This window comes from Castanea sativa, chromosome 1, assembly GCF_040712315.1.
Source record: "Castanea sativa cultivar Marrone di Chiusa Pesio chromosome 1, ASM4071231v1".
Classification (NCBI taxonomy): Eukaryota; Viridiplantae; Streptophyta; class Magnoliopsida; order Fagales; family Fagaceae; genus Castanea; species Castanea sativa.
The window spans coordinates 88,664,648-88,686,074 of NC_134013.1; positions in this window are offsets into that span (position 1 = coordinate 88,664,648).

The window sequence follows — 21,427 nt, forward strand, 5'->3', positions numbered from 1 at the left end:
AAAGCTTTATCTCCCCCAGTACGATTCAGTCCAGCAAATACTCCAACAAGTGGAGCATCTCACCTTAAACACTGCTGCCCTTCTGCAGAAGTTTAATACTTCCAGCCCATACATCCTGTGTAGCGGCACACTCCCGTAGTGCATGAATGGTTGATTCTGGGCTTCTGCAACAGATCAGGCAAGCATTTTCAGAGATGATCTGTCGCTTGGTAAGGTTTAGTCTTGTAGGCAGAATGTCATGACAAGCTCTCCGTCCAAACACCTTGATTTTGTTTGGGATTTTAAGCTTCATAGCCCATACTCGTTTCAAAGCCATGTATCTGTATTCTATTTGTAATTTTAAAAATTACTTTAGAAATATATTTTATAATGACACAGAAAAATGTGGATTTTAAGACTTATATTACATAATTACAAGATGCCAAAAAAAAAAATTCATGATCATGCCTTTTATTTTATATTATTAGTATATAGATATAGACAAATTAGAATCCTTCATAGTAATCACTAATAATAGATTAGAATCCCATGGTACTGAATGATATTATTTAGATAATAATGCTTTAGCTATAAGAAAAGAAAAACAATGGAATAGACTCAAGTTTATGTCACGTGTGCAACATGCAAGAGATTTAGATAATTTTTAAAAATGCAGGAAAATCTGAAATGTTGGAGTATTTGTCCTTAAACATATCTTTTCTTTTCTTTTCTTTTTTTCGTTTGGTGCAGCTTGCAAGTCTATTGGTCCAAGTTTGAAATCGTAGTGACAATCATATGAGGTTGACTTTCTACAATTAGGTGCACCAAAAGTTCAAACTGACCAGTTATAAATAATACACTTTCTTTGAGACTGTGACATGAAATGTTAATGAATAGCTGAAGGGACTCCAACCCACATTTCTAATTCAATAGTCTGAATTAAATTACTATTCTTATTTAATGTGATTCTCGTTTGTTCATTTCAAGTTTCTGATCACTAGGAGCTGGAAAGGCATGCTCTTAATACTTAAGTGCAGATACCGTATTTTGTCCGCCTTCAATTACATGTCAAACTCCAAAATTTTAAAAAATATTAAATTTTCTTCAAGGGGCCGCGGAAACAATTAAATTGACATGACGCAACCTGTTTGGGCATCGGAGCACTCAAAGTATCATTTCAAGTCAAATTGACCAAAATGCCCATAGTCAGCCTTGAGTTGACTAAAAGTCAAAATTGGTCAAAACAATCCCTAAACTACAATTTTCATGTTTCTACATCAAACCTAAGCTACTCAGTGATTTTTGTCAATTTTGACCAAGTTTGACCCGAGGTTGACTCTCGAGGGCACCCAAAAACCCTAATTTTGATCTGACCATCGGAATGGGTTGAAACTAGCATCATCGAAAAGATTATTGAATTCTCTTTCCGATGACTATTCATTGGTTGAAATAGGAGTCAAAACGGTCGAGATATCTTGAAAATCGTGCAAGGTGCATCAGCTCGCTTCCTGAGGCTATAACTTTTGATCCAATCGTTGGATTTCAAAGTTCTTTAGCTTTCCAGAAACTACACATCCAAACATTTTCAGGGACACCAAGATCAACCCAATCCAAGCCCGGGCAGGCATCAAGCCGTTACAAGTCAGCGGCCACAAAGTGGCTGCTAGAGCTTGGCCAGCAGCTACTTTTAGAGTTGAAAAGTCACTTTTTGCCTATAAATGCCCTAAACCCCCCTTAGATTGAGAAAAAAAAAAAAGGAAAAGAAATATTGGGTGTTTTAGAGCTGGGTTTTGGGCAAATTCTCTCTCTTTTCTCTACATTTCTCTCCCAAAAACATATCAAAAAACCTTTGATTCCTCTCTTTTTTTCAACAATCAAGAGGTAGTGTTCTTGCACTCTTTTTCCTCTCTTTTTGGTCTTAGGACCTTAGATTTGAGGTTTAAAGGGTGTAGATGTATCTTTTTAGCTACAATCTACACCCTTTGCTTTATCTTGCTTTATAATATGCTTTATTGTTTTTCCTAGCTTTTTCTTGTATTATCTTGCATCTTAGCATGTTCTATAACTTTCCAAGCATGTTTACTTTTTTTTTACCATGTTTTAACACTTTTATGATGTCGGCCTAGCCTTCTTGGGCTAGGATATGCATTAATATTGTGTTTGTGCTTAGATCCATGTATTTATGTGCCTTTTGCCATGTTCTTGCTTAGAACCATGTGTTTATGTGCTCTATGTCATGTTTGTGCTTAGATCTACTTGTTTATGTGTTCTTTGTCATGCTTATGGTCAGATCTATATTTTTGTGTGTTCCTTGCCATGTTCATGTGTCTAGATCTACATGTTGATTGCTATGCCATGTGCTTCTAAAGCCTTTCTATCTCTTGTTATCTCCTTTTTCTTGTGTTTTGGCCATTTTGGTAGGGTGTAGATCTAGATCTTATGGTGTAGGCCTACATCCATACACCTAGGCCTATATCAAAGGGTTTGGATCATTTCCTTTATGCATGTCTATGTATGCCTGCTTGTTTCTACGCTTTATGTCCATGTTTTCCGGTCTAGATGTAGGTTTTCCATGCTTTATGCCCTTCATGGGTTTGTGCTTGTCGATCTTTAGGGCCACTTGCTTGTGTGGTTGTACCCGTCCCTCTTGTGGATTGTTTAGGTGTGACCAGTTGTGAGATACACCTCCATGGTGTTGGTGTGCTTGATACACACCTTTCTCCGCTCCATGCGATGTTGTTATCCTTGCCTTGCTTGCTTTATGCCTCCCGTTTGGCTTTCTTTGCTTCTTTTCCTCTTTGCACGCATGCCTACATGTTCATGCATAAGTCTATATGTCGTCCATACTCCAATCTCATGGAACTATGAACACTCGATCCAAACCTACATTTGTCCTTTTGAGACATCGTCTTTTGTTTGATAACATATTTGTTAGCCCCATTTGGCATCTTTTGCTAGCTTGTCTTTTAGCATGCTTTCCTTCTATTTGTTTCTTTGCTTATCTGTTGACTTGCTTCTTTTATCATTACATGCACACGCATGGAGCGTGGACACTTGGAGCAGGGGTGCAACCTCCTAGGCATAAGCAGAAGGGTAAGGATGCAAGCCCACAAAGGGCAATGTTCTATAGATTAGGGGGCCTAGCCCCTCCTGAGTGGTTTTCTCTTTCTCTCTCTCTCTAAGCCTCTTTTCTAAAGCATGTATTAGGGTTTCCCCTCTCCTTGTACCCTTTATTTTTCCTGCTCCTTGCTCGGGCCGCGTTCCCTGGGTATGGCAATGTTTGTTTTACATTTCTTGTACCTTGTTGGGCCATACCCCTGCAACGTTGGCAATGTCTGTTTTACTTTCCTACTCTGTATGATAGCATTATGCATCATGTGTGTGTGTGTGTGTATATATGTTTGCGTGTGTGTGGATGATCGTGCACTTTGTTTGATGGACTCTTGTGGCTACGTGAGCGACTCTCTCTAGCAATGAGTGCTCTTGACCTTGTGGCATGAGTATTTGCTCAAGGCATTTGTTGCAGGTGCATATTCATGTCATACTATGTGCATAGTCACCACAGTTTGACCGTCCTTATCCATGTCATGAAGTGACATTGGTTTCCCCGTGTATGCGTCACATATCAATGTGTTTAATGCTTTGAGGGGCTCTAGCTCATCCTAAGCACGAGCACGTTGGCACGTGCCATATACACAGGCATGAAACCTTGCCGGTGTGCCATAGCGCACCAAACATGAAACTCTGCTGAATTTTTACCGTGAAAATAGGGCATCCCCATTACCGTATTCTCACGTCAAAAGCTTGGTAAGAATAGCTTTTTGTATGCTATGACGCATCTGAGGCGAAGCGCTACTGGATTTCTGCCACGAAAATAAGGCAAAATGCTGCTAGATTTTCGCCCTAGTAATTTGGCAACGATTTAAAACACACTTGGGAAGTTTTGATCAAGACCACACCCTTTCCAAATCCAAACCTCAAAGCCCAATTTGCTTAAAGCCTTGAAAGCTAATGCCAATAGCTTGTTTTCAACTGCCAATGTCCGAAAATTATGTTTTTACCAAAACAAAAGACTATCTACAGACAGGCGATGTGGGGTGCCTAACACCTTCTCCACACATAACCAAATTTTCGAACTCAAAAATCAAGATTTTTCACCCATCCGCATTAGATTAGGAAAATGACATTTTTCTTAGCCTAGGATCACTAATAAAATCAAATAGAGTCAGGTGATCAATTACACATAGAAAAACCCAATGATTGGTGTTGACTTCACTTACCCTTGGTACTTTCCTTAAAATCAACTCATATTCTAGTAACATACCCAAGGTACGACATTTTTCATGCACAAAAAAGTGGAAGTGCACGAGCGTCGCCACAATGGGTGGTTGAGCAGCCGCGAGGCATTGATAGACTGGCAACTCCATAGGGGACACTTAGAGATTTTAGCCTTTAGCGTTTTTGATAAGATCCTAATCTTTGGACATTGGCTTTCAAAAACATTGAATTGGCATTAGCCTCTGGGGCTCTCCTTTTGAAAAATACTTTTACTATATCCTAGTATACCATTTTCAAAACTCAAAAATATTTTCCAAAAATGTTTTTCAAATGGTTTTCCAAAACCAGCTTTAAGGTATTTTCGTATGTGTGAAGCTTTATTGCTTTCCTAAAGTATGCTTTACAACTTTCCTTCACATGTGTGAACCTAGGGTAGTAAGATTTAACTTATGCTACACCTTTATCTGCATCACCCCTCATATTGGGTCAAACCAGACTCAGCGTTGAAGGAGATGCTGGATGCATATACCCTAGATAGTTACTAGATGCCGAATTGTAGGCTTTCCTAGGTCCATGGGTGGACATGACTATGCTTAAAAGGCCCCCTTGATTCGCTCTATCCCACAACTTCTATTAAAGGAAGGATTAGATGATCGAGGTCCCCCCTAAGAATAGGACCAACTTACTTGTTAAGTTATGTCTCATATAGTTGGCCTAGACTAAGTCAAAACCTGTGAGGACTAGGAAGAGCCAAAGCCGAGTGAACATCCCAGCCTAGGGTAGAATATCCTTCATAGGACTGTTTTCAAAATGATTCAAGGGGAAAGTGTCTAGTTTTCATTTGCAAGTTTGCCTTTTTTGCTTACGTCGAAGAAGTTATGCTCTAGTCCAGGTTCTATCCATCCTATTTACACAACATCTGTGATTAACCCCTAGGGAAAAGCAACCTCGTTGCTTACACATTAGATCATACCCAATCTCTAAAGGGTTTCTGACCCTACAAGGGCATGCATGCATACGTTAATGGCTTTGTCATGTAAATGTGTACAGATAAGCCACGGTTAGATTAATAAACAAAAAAAAAACATAAAATCAACTATAACAAGTAAGAACACATAATATAGTATTAAACAGAGAATCATATGAATCCTATGTAGCAAAGTGAGAAATCATGGAAAAAGACTCACCTTACTTTAGAATCAAAGATTTAAGATTGTTTAACTGACCCCTCAGGGCCTACAACACAAAGATTAGATGGAGAAGACAAAGATAATCAAAGAACACAACAATAGTTAATAATCACAACTCAAGAACAAAAAGTTTTGAAAAAGGTTCTGAGAAATCAATTTAGAAAAATTGTTTTTGCATTAGAACTAACTAAAGAGAGGTTTTTTATTTGTAAAAAATGTGCAAAGGTGCTACCCTAGGGTTTTGAAAAGATAAAATAGGGTTTTAGTGAAGATGGAGGCCAAAAAATAACTCTCTAGCGTTTTGATTGGAGATATAAGATGAGTATTTATTAGTTAAAATTAAGGTTTCCAGGGTTTTTTTTTAATGGTCTTTGGACGTTCCCAAGGGTCTAGGGGCCGGCCCAAAACATCTCAAATCAAAGAATGATGTTTTGGGCCCTTAAAAATGAAGTTCTGGAACCTAGAGGCCTACGTATGCAAGTCCCGACCATGCATACGCATGCATGATTCATGCATATGTATGCTCCCCAAAAACCCTAATCTCAGCTCTAATGGCCCAAATTCAAATGGCCATAACTCACTCAATATAAATCCAAATTAGGCAAAAAAATGTGTTCGAATTGAAGGCCAAGATGTTTACTTTCCAATGAAATGAACCTCATACAAACTTTCTTTATGGATGAAATGTTATGGTCAAAATAGTGAGCAAAGATCATTTTTCAGTATCGATTTCAATGCGATTTGAGCACTTTTGAGTTGTGATTACTTCCAAACTACTGTGAACTCTTTAATTACCCTTGGTTGACATATATCAATATCATCATTGGAGCCGGGGACCAAAATTTATTAGCGGATACAAAATGTAGTGTCTACACCAAGCATGAACAATTAGGACAAATAGTTCAAGATCTTATCTTTAAAAAGTATGATGAAGGAAAAGGAAGTTAAGGTACTGTGGACACAAGGGGGAGTCACCAACCTAGTTTTTGTAATGGTCTAGGAACCATATATATAGCATCCCCTCGAGAAAGGACCATTGATCTTACTACCAGAGATATGGGTTTAGAGTTAAGATACGGTCTTGGGAAGGTGTTAGGCACCCAAAACCACTCAACCCTAAGGTTTGCTTCCTCTCATTGTGTATTATGTCTTAACTTTATTAAAAGCACATTCAACATTGCATTAATACTCACACACATGCTAGCATACATCTAACAATCAACGTGGCATTAATCATCCCTAAACCTAATCACTTATCTATCATGGCATATCACAACCCAAGCATACATCTATCTCATCTCATCCAAGGCAACACGCATATCATAATAAGGTAGCATTAACAAGGCATTAACATCAAGTATATCCCAAGCATCCAAGCATAGCATCTTGGTATTAGCCAAGCATATTCATCATGTTCATTAACCATATCATGCTTATCATCCCAATCAAATGCATGTTCATGTAATTATGCATGACTTACCTCACTTACCTCATAGCATCATAGCACCTATGCATCAATGCATGTTCATGTTCATATGCATGTTCATGTGATACAACCAAGATATAAACCCTAATTATCAATTCAACAATCAAAGCATGTGAAACATGTTATTCTACTAACCCTAGGCCTAAACATGTGAAAATTAGACTCAACAAGACTTAAACAGAGAATTTAGAACTAAGCAAAATAATCAAAATTGCAAGAATCCTAAATCTGCATTTTTGGGTACGAGTATGCGTATGCAAGCCTCTAGTATGCGTACGCATACACCCCCAGAAACACAATTTTAAAGCATGCAACAAAATAACAATCAAACCAAACCTAACATGTTTCTAATATCAAACTAAACAACCTAAACTAACAATAAAGATATCAAAGATAAATGAAATAAAATCTATTCCTAAATTTGCATTGAATCTAACAACAAACAAGAGCAACACTTAACACATCAAAATATAATCATCAATATATCAAATCATATCAACTTTCCAATCAAAACATGATGAGACAAAACAAAATAAAATCAAACAAAATAAAACATATTTCTAGGCTTGAATAACATATAAATTAACTAAGAACAACAAAAACACAAATTATAAAAGAACCAAATCAAGGAAAAGCCATGAAGAGAGACTCATCTTGCTATGCAATACAAACTTGATTGATATTTAATCGGCCCCTCAATACCTACACAACAAGATTCAATGAGATATTAAGGTAAAAGAAGATTTCAATAGTTTATAGGGATTTGAAAAATCAAATTGGAAAAATATTGTCTGCCTTAGAATTAACTAAAGAGAGGTTTTCAATTTGTCAAAAACATGCAAAGGTGATGTGTGTGAGTTTTAGAAAAGAGAATTAGGGTTTTAGAGAAGATGGAAGCTAAAAAGTGAGTATTTATAAGTTAAAATTAGGGTTTTCAGAATTTTTAATGATCTTTGGACATTTTCAATGGTCCATGGGCCGGCCCACATCAAAACATTATGTTTTGGGCCCTTAAAATGAAGTTTTAAAACCCAGAAAATCAGATAGCCTAGTTGGCCTAGCTTCAAACAGTCATAACTCACTCCATTTAAGTCCAAATTAGGAAAAATTTATGTTCAAATTGAAGCCTAGGATGTTTACTTTCCAATGAATTGAACTTCAATCTAAAAGTCTTTTTGTATCAAAAGTTATGGCCAAAACAGTGAGAAAATGTCCTTTTTTAGCATCGTTTTCAAAACGATTTAAGCACATCAACCTCAGTCATCCATCCCTTGGGCCTTGCGAAAGGCTTGTTGCATCTTTTCCATATTTTCCTTTATGATGGTGGTCTCAACAGCTCTCTTGTCTATCTTCCCATTCTTGCCATGATTAACTTCATCTTCCTTACCTTCCTTATCTTGTTCGGGTTTCTTCCTTCTTTCTTCTTCCAAACAATTTAGGCAATTTCCCAATTGTGCTATCATTTCTCCTTGCTTAGCCAACATTTGGATAATTGCCTCAATAGTAGCTCCAACCATGCCTTCTAGTACAATAGTGTCAACTTCCTTTAGGTGACTAAGGGTAGGTGATCAAAACCAAGTGAACTTAGGAAGATCTTTTGAGTAGGGAGTATTGTTGTGCCTGAAATAAAATTTGATCAAATAAATATGTGCTCCCAATGTCTTTTAAAGTTTTGGACCTAACGTCTTAATCAACTTTTCTTGCTTGCATCAACTTGTGGACTATATGTATGCCTCATTTGTATTCTAAGTCTTGTATCATTTCATTATCTTGGACTTAGAAATAGAATGAGCTACACCAATCTTTCAAAATTCATGTTTCTTCCTATGCTTAAAGCCCAATTACATCATTCACACTTCTCACTCTCTCATCTTTCCTCACTTAGATCCAAACCCAACATTCTTTTTTTTTTCTTTTTCTTTTTTTTTTTGGCTTTTTTTTTTCTTTGAGCTTTGAATCCAATTACAAGTCACTCATCTCGCCCTTTCATCCTCATTTAGGCTTAAGCATAGGTTGTTCATTAATTTTGCAAGGTTAGGCCACATCTTGTGCTCTATTAAGGTTTATGAAAATGGTCTCATCAATGAATTTAAACACAAAAATCTATGCCCCATTTATATTACAAGTCCATCATGCTTTGGAAAATTTCTTTTTTTATGGAAAACTTGTTTGAACTTGAATTTAAAATGAGCCATGACATTTAGAACTCCACATCTTCTCTTTCTTTTATTTTTAATTTTTTTTAAGAGAAAAAAATGTTACCAAACTTTAGCTTAATACATCAAAACCTTTTACTTAACACATCAAAATCTTTTACTTGTCCCATTACGAAACCCATCTTGAATGTTCACTCTCTCCCCTCATAAGGGCCTTGCCCCTAGTTTCAAAAGTTTGATCCACTGTCATCTTTCATTCTTAAATGGGTCTTGCCCCTAGTTTGAAGAGTTTGGTCAATTGGTTAAAAAAGATTTCCTCTTTTAATCCTTATTGGGCTCTTGGTGAGCCTACCCATGTCTTTGGGTTTTAGGGTTTCAAAACTTTCCCAAAGCACAGATGGATTCTGATAAGTCCAGAAAAATCATTAAGGTCGTCCATTAATATGGACAACCTTGCATCATTAGTAGACCATCATGGAAAAAGATGTAATCACTCAAGCACATTCAACACATTAATGACGACCATTACTCATCAACCTTAAACTCCCATTAAGGCGGAAACCGTTACATAGAGGGAAATAATTACCTGCAATCATGTACATGAAGATGATTATGTGCACAAAAACTACCCAAGCTACTTATAAAAGGGACAATCTGTCCATTTGCTAAGGTACGTCAAAAAGACTACAAAATGCAATCTATATACAAAATATATGGGCAGATACTGACTGAAGTATCGGAGGCTCCCCCACCGGGGCTCACTCCGGTAGTCTCTTCGACTAGCTTTATTTCTCTTGCAGATCTTAGAAACCCATCAAAAGCTCTAGATTAGACAAGTGACCCAACTGACGATTTTGGTTTCATTAGTTTGGCCCCGTCTGTTGGAAAAAGGCAAGTCATTGTTCTCTTCCCGTTACAAAGGGTCACTTAGTTCATTAAAAAAAATATGAACACCATGATACCGTAGTTAGTCTCAGTCAGATAGATTGAATATCGTGTAAAGATCCTCCAATAGAAGCAGATTCGCCTGCTACAAAAGCAGTCTTGCAGAGCCTTCCACCCCAAGAAGACATGCACACAAAATTTGGAGGCCAAATCAAATCACGTTGACGTGATTTGGCAAAAAATGTCGTCATGTTACTGTGGGCTAACAGCCTTAGGCACGAACGAGATGGTTTGCATCAAGAACCCAAAGTAATTCTTATACCTTTATTTTTTAAAAAATATAAGAAGCAAGAGCAAGATAAAATCACCCCAAAGATACATGGCCTAACCCACTGAGCCTTCCTTTGAGTATCATTGCTCAGGTCAACCATAGTAATGGTAGTCCCAAATCACAGCTTTGTCTTTCTATATTTATTCTAGATCTCAATTTAATCATACTGAAGTTGCTATATATGGTGATCTATAAATGGAAGGAATGGGAATCATAGTCTCGGCTAAAGGCTTTTATAAAAAAATTTAAGCTACAATTGATGAGATGTACGCGCGCGCGCGCGCGCACACACACACACACACACACACACACACACACACATATATATATATACATGTTGCTTAAGATAAATACAATCAACCCAATGTGGTGCAAATCCCATGTTTATAATTCACAATTTCACATGTACTGTTTAGTATAATGCCTGATGTTAGACACACTTGTTTGGCACAGAATTCAACTATGTTCATGTTGACACATGTATGGTGCCACTTGCTAGTTATCACCCTTTTTCTTTCCTAAACATATCTTGCCTAAATAGGAAAGATGAAGTCAATATATTACTACCTTGCAAGAGGTAATAAATCTCAATGCTTGAACATTAGAGAAAATTTATTATCTTACTAAAATTATAATTTTGGACATTAAAAGGCAAAAATCAAATTTTATTATCTTGCCAAATTTAGAATCCTAATTTTAAACATGAAATTAAGTTTAAAACAAGAAAAGAAAGTCTAAACCCAATTAGCATCAGGTATGTGTGGAAGCCAAGGGGAATGAATACCTTAATTGCTACAACCTACATAATTCGAAGAAGATTAGTGGCTAAGAAGTCAAACCGGTGCCTTTGAGATCCTTGCCATTAAGGCCAAATATAATTATATGTTATGGCCTAATTGATATCCTGATTATAGCCATAAAAAAAGGGTTTTACACCTTTACTACATTTCCTATTATAACACGAAGAGATCATTTGTGTCTCTTTATAGCATTAAATAATTGGTATGTTGATTGCATCCTGGTTGATGTTCATGTATTATGTGATTAATTATGGCTTTTTATTTCATTACTTTCTCCTAATGCATCTTGCTAAGATAAAGAAAAGGAAGTGAAATATTATTGCTATGCCAAAGATAATAAATCTTAATTTTCGGTATTAGAGAAAGTTGAAGCCAAAATTTTTTGTCTTACCGAAATTATATCATAATTTTAGAGTTTAGACACTAAAGAGGCTAAAGTCAAATTTTACTATCTTACCAAATTTAGAAACTCTAAATTTGGACATAAGAGAAAATCCAATGAGCTAAGCTGAGCCAAATCTAATCAGTATTAGATAGGTGGAAGCCAACAATAATAAATATTTTATTTTTCTACTACAACTACACCTTGTGAAAACTGTCTTGATTTATGTACGATTTACGTATGTTTGGCAAAAACATTATATATACATATCCAAGAAAACTAATTTTGTAGCAGTCATCTATGAGATTGAAAACATCCACAAAAGAGGATGTATAACAAATAAAGTTTTCTGAAAAACCACATATGGTGATGTTATGCGGTCTAGAGATGGTGAACAGTGTTAAAGAGAACTTATCAAGAAGAGCCTGTCAAAAAGGAGATCAAGATGGGAACGTTTTCTTCAAACCAGCATATTGCCCGGTATGTTACTTGATAATTTCAATGTGATTTCTTATGATTAATAAATCTAGGCTGTCCATCTATTAGAAGATGGGGGAACCCTAAAGCTAGCCCATGTGCATGACTCATAAGTCATAAGGCTAAATGGGTAATAAGATGAATGGGCAATAAGCCCATGCACCATGTTATTCACCAATAGCATGTGTCATCACATGCCTCTCATGTTTAATTTAATATTAATTCCTATGTCAATTGAAAGGATCAGTAAACAAGCAATTGACTAATATATACTGAAACCGAATAAAGAAAAAATACAGGAGATAATATTTCAGTTACGAATTAAAATCCCTGGTTATCTTCTTTACATGATGAATAAATCTACCTAAAAACCTGTCAATTATATTGTCGGTTAAGGTTAAGAATTTATGTTGCTTAAGTATTGCAATTAAGGACCACTTAAGGAGAAATCTAATGAGCATATAGATTCACACATAATAATCATGATTTAAATTTTCCCAATTATACATGCTACTTTGACTTTGAGAAAGAACATTTTTTGAATTGTTACATATTAACATACAATCTACTCTCAAAATAGTATCAAATTATGTCCATATGAATTCGTTAAACAGAAAATATATATAGCATGCTGTACCAAAATGGTTTGGCTATGTATGCGTTTGAAATTCTGATTTTTCCTTCTGTATACTAGTCCAACATGCTTTTACAATTGATGCATAAATCCCACCACATGGTTTCAAGAAATCTTTGGTGGTTTTTGTACGTTAACGCATCATGCTTTCGTAAACCGAGTTACTAATCCAATGCTTGGCATGAACTCAATTACACTTCATTTATATAAAAATAAATATTAAGCCCCAAAAATTTTTATACATTTGTGGTTAATATTATTTGTGAATTTCTTGCTTAACAATGTCGCTCTAAGTCTAACACTTCACATAGCAAAAGTACTAAACTTCTCACTAGTGTAACTAGACTAGCTTGACTGTACCTATATTCTTAAGATTATAAACTTTAGAATAAGAACTTGTCAAGAAAAGCAAGCCAAGAAAGAGATCAAAAACTCTTAAGTGGAAAAGGGGAATACAACCAAAGGTTGTTAAAATTCTTTTGACATCACAAATGGCAAGTCAAGGCCCAGTAGCTTTGAAGCCAACAAAAAAGAGCTTGTTGAAAAGAAATTAGCTTAGAAGGGTACCAAAAGTATCACACACATATCTATTTTACTCGCCATGTGAGCAAAGTGGTTCCAAGCCAAGCATGCTTGTTATAGGGTCCTTGCAAAGGTGGGCTTGGATATTCAATTTCTAGAAAAAGCCCTCAAGGAAAATAGGTTCAATCCATGAAAAGGCCATTCCTCTAGTCATCAACAAACAGGAACTGCACCTTTTATGTTTGAATGGGGGCAACAATGTGGCATAGTTCTAGCACCTACAAAAAAACCAAAACAATCTAGGCCTCAAACATGTTAAGCCTAACAAAAGAGATCCTAAAAGAGAGGAGCCCATCAAGAAGACTAAAACAATGAAAAAAATCAAGGTTTGTACAAAAATAATATCAAGATTTAAGGTCGTCTATTGAGGTAACTCATTTCTTTCTTTCTTTATCGGAACTAAATACATATCAATCTTGCATGATTATTACAAATGTGTTGAACATGTTGAAAATATTGCTATAAAATTGTTGCAACTATCATAGCTAATATGGCTATATTATTAGTAGCATATGCTTCATCGTCATGAATCTAAGAAGTTCAATTGAGTCTCGTAGACTTGAAACGCATGTGCTACTTACTTTAGACAACAGCATAACCTCAAGAAGGTCCAAAGCGGCATGATCTCAAGGAGGCATAAAGCTACAAAATTTCCAAAGAAGCTACAACCCCATGTGATCATTAGTTTACTCAAGAAGTAACCGTCCCAAAAATTCAACGATAAAATTCTTCATGCAAGAGTAAAATCGTTCAATGGAAGAGTAAAATCGTTCAACAGTAAATTCTTTGTGCAAGAATTAAATCGTCCAAAGTAATAATGATAAAATTCTTCATATAAGAATCAAATCATTTAATGATAAACTCTTCATGCAAGGGCAAAATTGTTCAACGATAAATTCTTCATGCAAGAGTAAAATTGTTCAATGGTAATTCTTTGTGCAAGAATTAAATCGTCCAAAGTAACAATGATAAAATTTTTCATGCAAGGGTAAAATCGTTCAACGGTAAATTCTTTGTGCAAGAATTAAATTGTCCAAAGTAATATTGATAAAATTCTTCATATAAGAATCAAATCATTTAATGATAAACTCTTCATGCAAGGGTAAAATCATTCAATGATAAATTCTTCATGCAAGAGTAAAATCGTTCAACAGTAAATTCTTTGTGCAAAAATTAAATCATCCAAAGTAACAACGATAAAATTCTTCATGCAAGAGTAAAATTGTTCAACTATAAATTCTTCATGTAAGAGTAAAATTGTTCAACGGTAAATTCTTTGTGCAAGAATTAAATCGTCCAAAGTAATAATGATAAAATTCTTCATATAAGAATAACATTATTTAATGATAAACTCTTCATGCAAGAGTAAAATCGTTCAACAATAAATTCTTCATACAAGAGTAAAATTGTTCAACGGTAAATTCTTTGTGCAAGAATTAAATCATCCAAGTAATATTGATAAAATTCTTCACATAATAAACAAATCATTTAATGACAAATTCATCATGCAAGAGTAAAGTCGTTCAACGGCGAATTCTTCATGCAAGAGTAAAAGTGTTCAACGGTAAATTCTTTGTGCAAGAATTAAATCGTCCAAAGCAATAAGGATAAAATTCTTTATAAAAGAATAATTTTGATAAAAATGATCCTCCAAAGAAATCACCTTGCTCTTCAGCAGTGATCAAAAATGGACATCCAAAGAAATTAGCTTATTCACAAGATCAAGCAATGATCCTTCGAACATCCAAAAGGACCTTCCAAAGGCAGACACTAAGAAGTCGTCATAAATAAACCACCATCCTCAAAGAAGATATTGATTGAAAGACAAAGAAGTCTAAATCTAAACAAGTCAAGGAAATTCCATAAGCTGACCAACACAAAATCAAGCTTGGAAATGGGGGGCAACTAATGAGTCCAGAAAAATCATTAAAGTTTTCTATGAATATGGACGACCTTGCATCATTAGTAGACCATCATGGAAAAAGATGTAACCGCTCAAGCACATTCAACACATTAATGATGACTGTCACTCATCAACCTTAAACTCCCACTAAGACGGAGACCGTTACACACAGGGAAATAATTATCTACAATTATGTACATGAAGATGATTATGAGCACAACATCTATCCAAGCTACCTATAAAATGGACAATCTGTCCATTTGCTAAGGTACGTCAAAAAGACTACAAAATGCAATCTATATACAAAATATATGGGCGGATACTGACTAAAGCATCGGAAGCTCCCCCACCCCACCGGGGCTCACCCTGGTGGTCTCTTTGACTAGCTTTATATCTCTTGTAGGTCTCAGAAACCCGTCAAAAGCTCTAGATTGGATGAGTGACCCAACTGACGATTTTTGGTTTCATCAGGTTTAACATCTTTTCAATAAAGCCTATAACATACTCATGATCTTGGACTCTCTTTCTTTTTGAAAAAGATTTTTTAATTTCGACCCAAAAGCTAGGGTATGTTATGACTTTATGGCCTAATGCCTTCCTCCAAAGTCTATGGTATACTCATGATCTATGGCCCCTTTGATTTGAACTTTTTTTTGAATGGGCCCAAAACTTAGGGTATATCTTGACTTTGTGGATCATCTTTCATCTTCTTTTTGAAATTTTCTTTTCAATTTTCTAATTATTTTTCAAAAACTTTTCCCTCTTTTTTTTTTTTTTTTTGTTGAAAATTTCACTTCTTAAAAAATTATTTACAAAAGATTTTTTTTTTTTTTTGAAATTTTTTTGAATTAGCCCTCTAGCTAGGATATATTGTAACCTTCCTCTTAAAGTCCATGAAATTCTCATCATTTTGGGCCTAGGCATGCAACAAAGAGACCCAAGATTAGGGAGTTTCATTTTGGACTTTGAAGGATATTAGATGCTAAGTCCATAGCATACTTGTTACCTTAAGTCCAAGGTCCTCTTTTTCAAATGGCCTTTTGATTTGGGCTTATGATAGCAATTAGGTTATGGCCTTATGAACCTTTCAAGTTAAGATATACCTTTGGACTTTGGGATAAGCCTCTTATGTGTAATAACTCCTTTTTTTTGTCCTAACATTCTTAGGGTATACCATAACTCTTGGGTCATCCTTTCACCTTTATATCTTTTATTTTTCCTTTGGAATTATGTGATCACAAGATATATGGTTGAATAAACGAGAGATATATAAAGGTGCCTCCTTTTGATAGGATCTAGGATCTCTCTAAGTGTGGGTAGGCTCCTTAAAGCTAAAAGGAAAGATAAGTAGGTCACTCACAACTTTGTGGGTTATGATTCCAACCGAGGGCTTAAGTGGACCCCATAGTGGATTGGTAGCAAACCTTTAACGTACTCAAAGTCAATTATAGGTGATGGCACCAATTGTGAGTTAGTGGGATGAATTTTGGAAGACTTGGGCCTGAATGGAGCCTTCCATCTTCAAACTCATCACCAACCGAGGTAAAAGGGACAATAAAACCAAGTGATGTGTGTACAAACAAGTCTTGAATAAGCCTTTATTAAGGTTAAGACATAGGACACATAGAAATTAAACTCACAATCCCCAGCGGAGTTGCCACTGTGGACACAAGGGGGAGTCGCCACCTAGTTTTTGTAATGGTCTAGGAACCATATATATAACGTCCTCTTGAGAAAGGACCATAGATCTTACTACTAGAGATATGAGTTCGAAGTTAAGGTACAATCTTGGGAAGATGTTAGGCACCCAAAACTGCCCAACCCCAATGTAGGCTTCCACTTATTGTGTCTTACTTCTTAACCCTATTAAAGGCACATTTAACATTGCATCTATACTCACACACAAGCTAGCATACATCTAACAATCAACATGACATTAATCATCCCAAAACCTAATCACTCATCTATCATGACATATCACATCCCAATCATACATCTATCTCATCTCATCCAAGGTAGCAAGCATATCACAATACAGGAGCATCAATAAGGTATTAACATCAAGCATGTCCCAAACATCCAAGCATAGCATCATGGTATTAGCCAAGCATATTCTTCATGTTCATAAACCATATCATGCTCATCATCCCAATCAAACGCATGTTTATGTAATTATGCATAACTTACCTCATTTACCTCATAGCACCACAACACCTATGTTTTAATGCATGTTCATGTGATTCAACCAAGATATAAACCCTAATTATCAATTCAACAACAAGATATAAACCCTAATTATCAATTCAACAATCGAAGCATGTGAAACATGTTATTTTACTAACCCTAGGCCTAAACATGTGAAAATTAGACTAAAAAAGACTTAAACAAAGAATTTAGAACCAAGCAAAACAATCAAAATTGCAAGAACCCTAAATCTGCATTTCTGGACACGAGTATGCGTACACATACGTAGTATGCTTAAGCAAGCCTCCAATATGTGCATGCATACACGCCCAAAAAACATAGTTTTAAAGCAAGCAACAAAATAACAATCAAACCAAACCTAACATACTTCTAATATCAAACTAAACAACCTAAACTAACAATAAAGATATCAAAGATAAATAAAACAAAATCTATTCCTGAACATACATTGGATCTAACAACAAACATGAGCAACACTTAACACATCAAAATATATTCATCAATATAACAAATCATATCAACTTTCCATTTAAAACAGATGAGACAAAACAAAATAAAATCAAACAAAACAAAATATATTTCTAAGCATGAATAACATATAAATTAACTAAGAACAACAAAAACATAAATTATAAAAGAACCAAATCAAGGAAAAGCCATGAAGAGAGACTCACCTTGCTATGGAATACAAACTTGATTGATATTTAACCAACCCTTCAGTGCCTACACAACAAGATTCAATGAGATATCAAGGTAAAATAAGATTTCAATAGTTTATAGGTAATCACAACTCAAAAACAAGATTAGTTTTGAAAAAGTTTTTGAGAAATCAAATTGGGAAAATAGTTTCTGCCTTAGAACTAACTAAAGAGAGGTTTTTAAATTTTCAAAAACGTGCAAAGGTGATGTGTGTTTGTTTTAGAAAAGAGAACTAGGGTTTTAGAGAAGATGGAGGCTAAAAATGACTCTTTCTAGCTAGTTTTTATTGGAGGCATAAGGTGAGTATTTATAAGTTAAAATTAGGGTTTTCAGACTTTTTCATGATCTTCGGATGTTCTCAATGGTCCATGGGCCAGCCCACATCAAAACATTATGTTTTGGGCCCTTAAAATGAAGTTTTAAAACCCAAAAAAATCAAACAGCCCAGTTGGCCCAATTTCAAACAGTCATTACTCTCTCAATTTAAGTCCAAATTAGGCAAAATTTGTGTTCAAATTAAAGCCCAGGATGTTTAATTTCCAATGAAATAAACCTTAGTCAAAAATTATTTTTGTATCAAACGTTATGTCCAAAACAGTGAGCAAAGGTCATTTTTCAGTATCGTTTTCAAAGCGATTTGAGCACTTTTGAGTTGTGATTACTTCTAAACTATCAAAATAACTTCAATTACCTTTTGTAGTCATGACAAGCTCATCATTGAGATTGGGGACTAAATTTTATTAACTGGATACAAAATGAGATTTCTACAGGTACCCAATTAGGACAAGTAGCCCATGCAAAGGCAAGTCAAATGATGTTACTATTGTTTATGCTTGCAATGGACCAAGAGAGCTGACCCCACTGGGCATGCCCTTGTCGAAAGCATTCAAGGATTTATGAAGCAAAGGAATTATGAAGCCATTGGATCTTGGTAGTTATACTCCAAATATTTCTTCTCCAAATTACTTTGCCAACAAGTATTGTGAGTACCTCAAAGCAAAGGTCACTATATGAATAAATTTGCTCATCTCCATCATGACATTGAAGACCTTATCGAATCAAAGAAAAATTCAAAGCCACATATTGGAAAGAATTCTCTCCTGGAATGCCATGTAGTCTTGTGCCTCTCGCTACTTGGGGTTGATTGATCAAGTTCAATTTCTAAACAAATCTACAATAGGTCTCAAAAAAGTGTTGATTTTCTTGCTTGATTTATTGTCAATCAGTTTTGTAACTTGTTATTTCTCATGTGTTGGTGTAAATAACACTAAGAGAAACTGAATAATACTTCTGAATTTTTATTAGTTTAAAGAAAGAGATTACACAACACTATTTGGACTGAGGCACGGCACTCGCTCTCTTTAAGGAGATTCAAGCCCTTGGTTGGCTAAATTTTGTAACCGGTGCAAACCATCTCTGACTTGTCTCCCCTAGGATATAACAGCCCAACAAGTGCCGTATGGCTAGAACAACCTCTGCACAAAATGTTCAAGCCTAAAGCTCCACCAGAAAGAACACCCTTCCTTGTCAAGAATCTCTCTATTTTTTTTTTAGTGTATATTGCAGTCACTTGGATTGTGTCTGAATGGGTCTATTTATAGGCTTAATGGGCCTCACGAAATTATTACCCAAATTAATCTGATTAATTACCTCTACCATTCACCTCCCCCTTGCGCACGTATCTGGCCCAATATATGAGACAATTCATGTTAGCTCATTAATCACCACAATTAAAAAGAACAAAATAGTCTCTCTCCTTTTAATGTGGGATTAAACATTTTCATTAACTCCTCATCTTCCACATTCACTCCCACATCTTTACATTTATGTTATAAAATTTATTCATTTTAATTATTTAATATTAAAATGCTCCAACATCATGTAAACATCATGTTTAACTGTTTAAGTCCCCTTTACCCTCAGTGAGTTTTATAATATTTCAAACTTCAATGAAAAGACAAGAGGCCTGGGTAATTGAGGTGTGCAACGGGTTATTGGGTGTCAAGGAGTGAGTGAGAATATATGGCCAAAGGTCATTAAAGACCAGATCCATAGGGAGTTCACAATGGACCATCCCATTCACCCTTAGTCAATGAGCCTTACCACCATGAAGCAAGTGAGCATGATTTGGGATGCTTATAAGAGAGGTGGCAGCCTGAGAGGCTAGAGAAGAGAGGAAGAAAAGAGAAGAAAATAAAGGGCTAACTTTTTCAAATAGCATAATTTAAGGAAAAATTGAGGAGAAATGCAATTTTCCAAACTTATTTAGTTATATAACACTTTTTTTGAAACTCGAATTTGTCATTTGAGAACAGTTTATTTAGTTGAAACTCACTGAAAGTATTATAGGTAAAAGTAAAAACTTGCTGAAATAGTACAATGAGACTCATGAATAATACCAAAAGGCGTAGTGAGACTCATGAATAGTAGCAAAACTTAGCTGAATAATAGCAAAAATAAGTTAAATAGTAAAATAAACTGACTTCAAATTCTAATCTCAAATGCAACCTAAGTGAAACTCGAGTTCCAAGTATTATGTTTGGTCAGATTGCCATGTAAACCCATAATGTTTGGAACTTGGGTTTGGCAAACTCGAGTTTCAAAAAAGTTTTACATTACTATATAAGTTTGGTAGGATACATTTTTTCCTAAAATTATGCTATTTGGCAAAAAATGCCAAAAAGAAAAAAAAAATTGCGAGATTGTCATGTATAACATGAATGAGAATAGAATGAAGGACAATTGAATGAGAAGCAAATCTATTATCAAACTTTAGCTCAATTAGTAAAATCTTTTGTTTTTGAATAAGAGATTTGTTGTTTGAACTTCATCTACACCAAAAATCAATGGTAAAGAGCAAATATCATGCCATAAGTTGAAATTCTATCATTAATTATGAAAATTAATGAAATGATTAAATTTCCATCTTTTACTAAATATTTGAGGGACCGAAATTTAATTTTTTAATTGAATTGGTAGTAGACACTCCAATTTGTACACTACTATACAATCGAAACACTCGATTCCTAAAGCTATAAACAAACAGGGGCTATAAATGAACTAACTCAATCAAGCTATTCATGAACAATTGGGGCTTGGGTAAATACAAAGATTATTTATGTTTGTTTATTTCTAAACAAACACAGCCTGAACCTTTATTTTCAAACTTGTTTAATAAATAAGCCGAGTTCATGGGGAAAAAAAATGCTCGTGAACATTAAGTTTCGATATAAAACAAATCAGATGATACGTCATTTTCCCCTTTTCTCTTTCAAATTTTGACTTTCTACACTGATTTAATTCAAATATCATTTACACAATAACAAGGATCTCTCTACCTCAAGAACTTCAACAAGACTTCCTCAAAAAGCTTGGTTCTTCAAATATTCTCACACTACCACTTCTCTCCATTCTCAATTGTTCAAACTTCAAACATCACT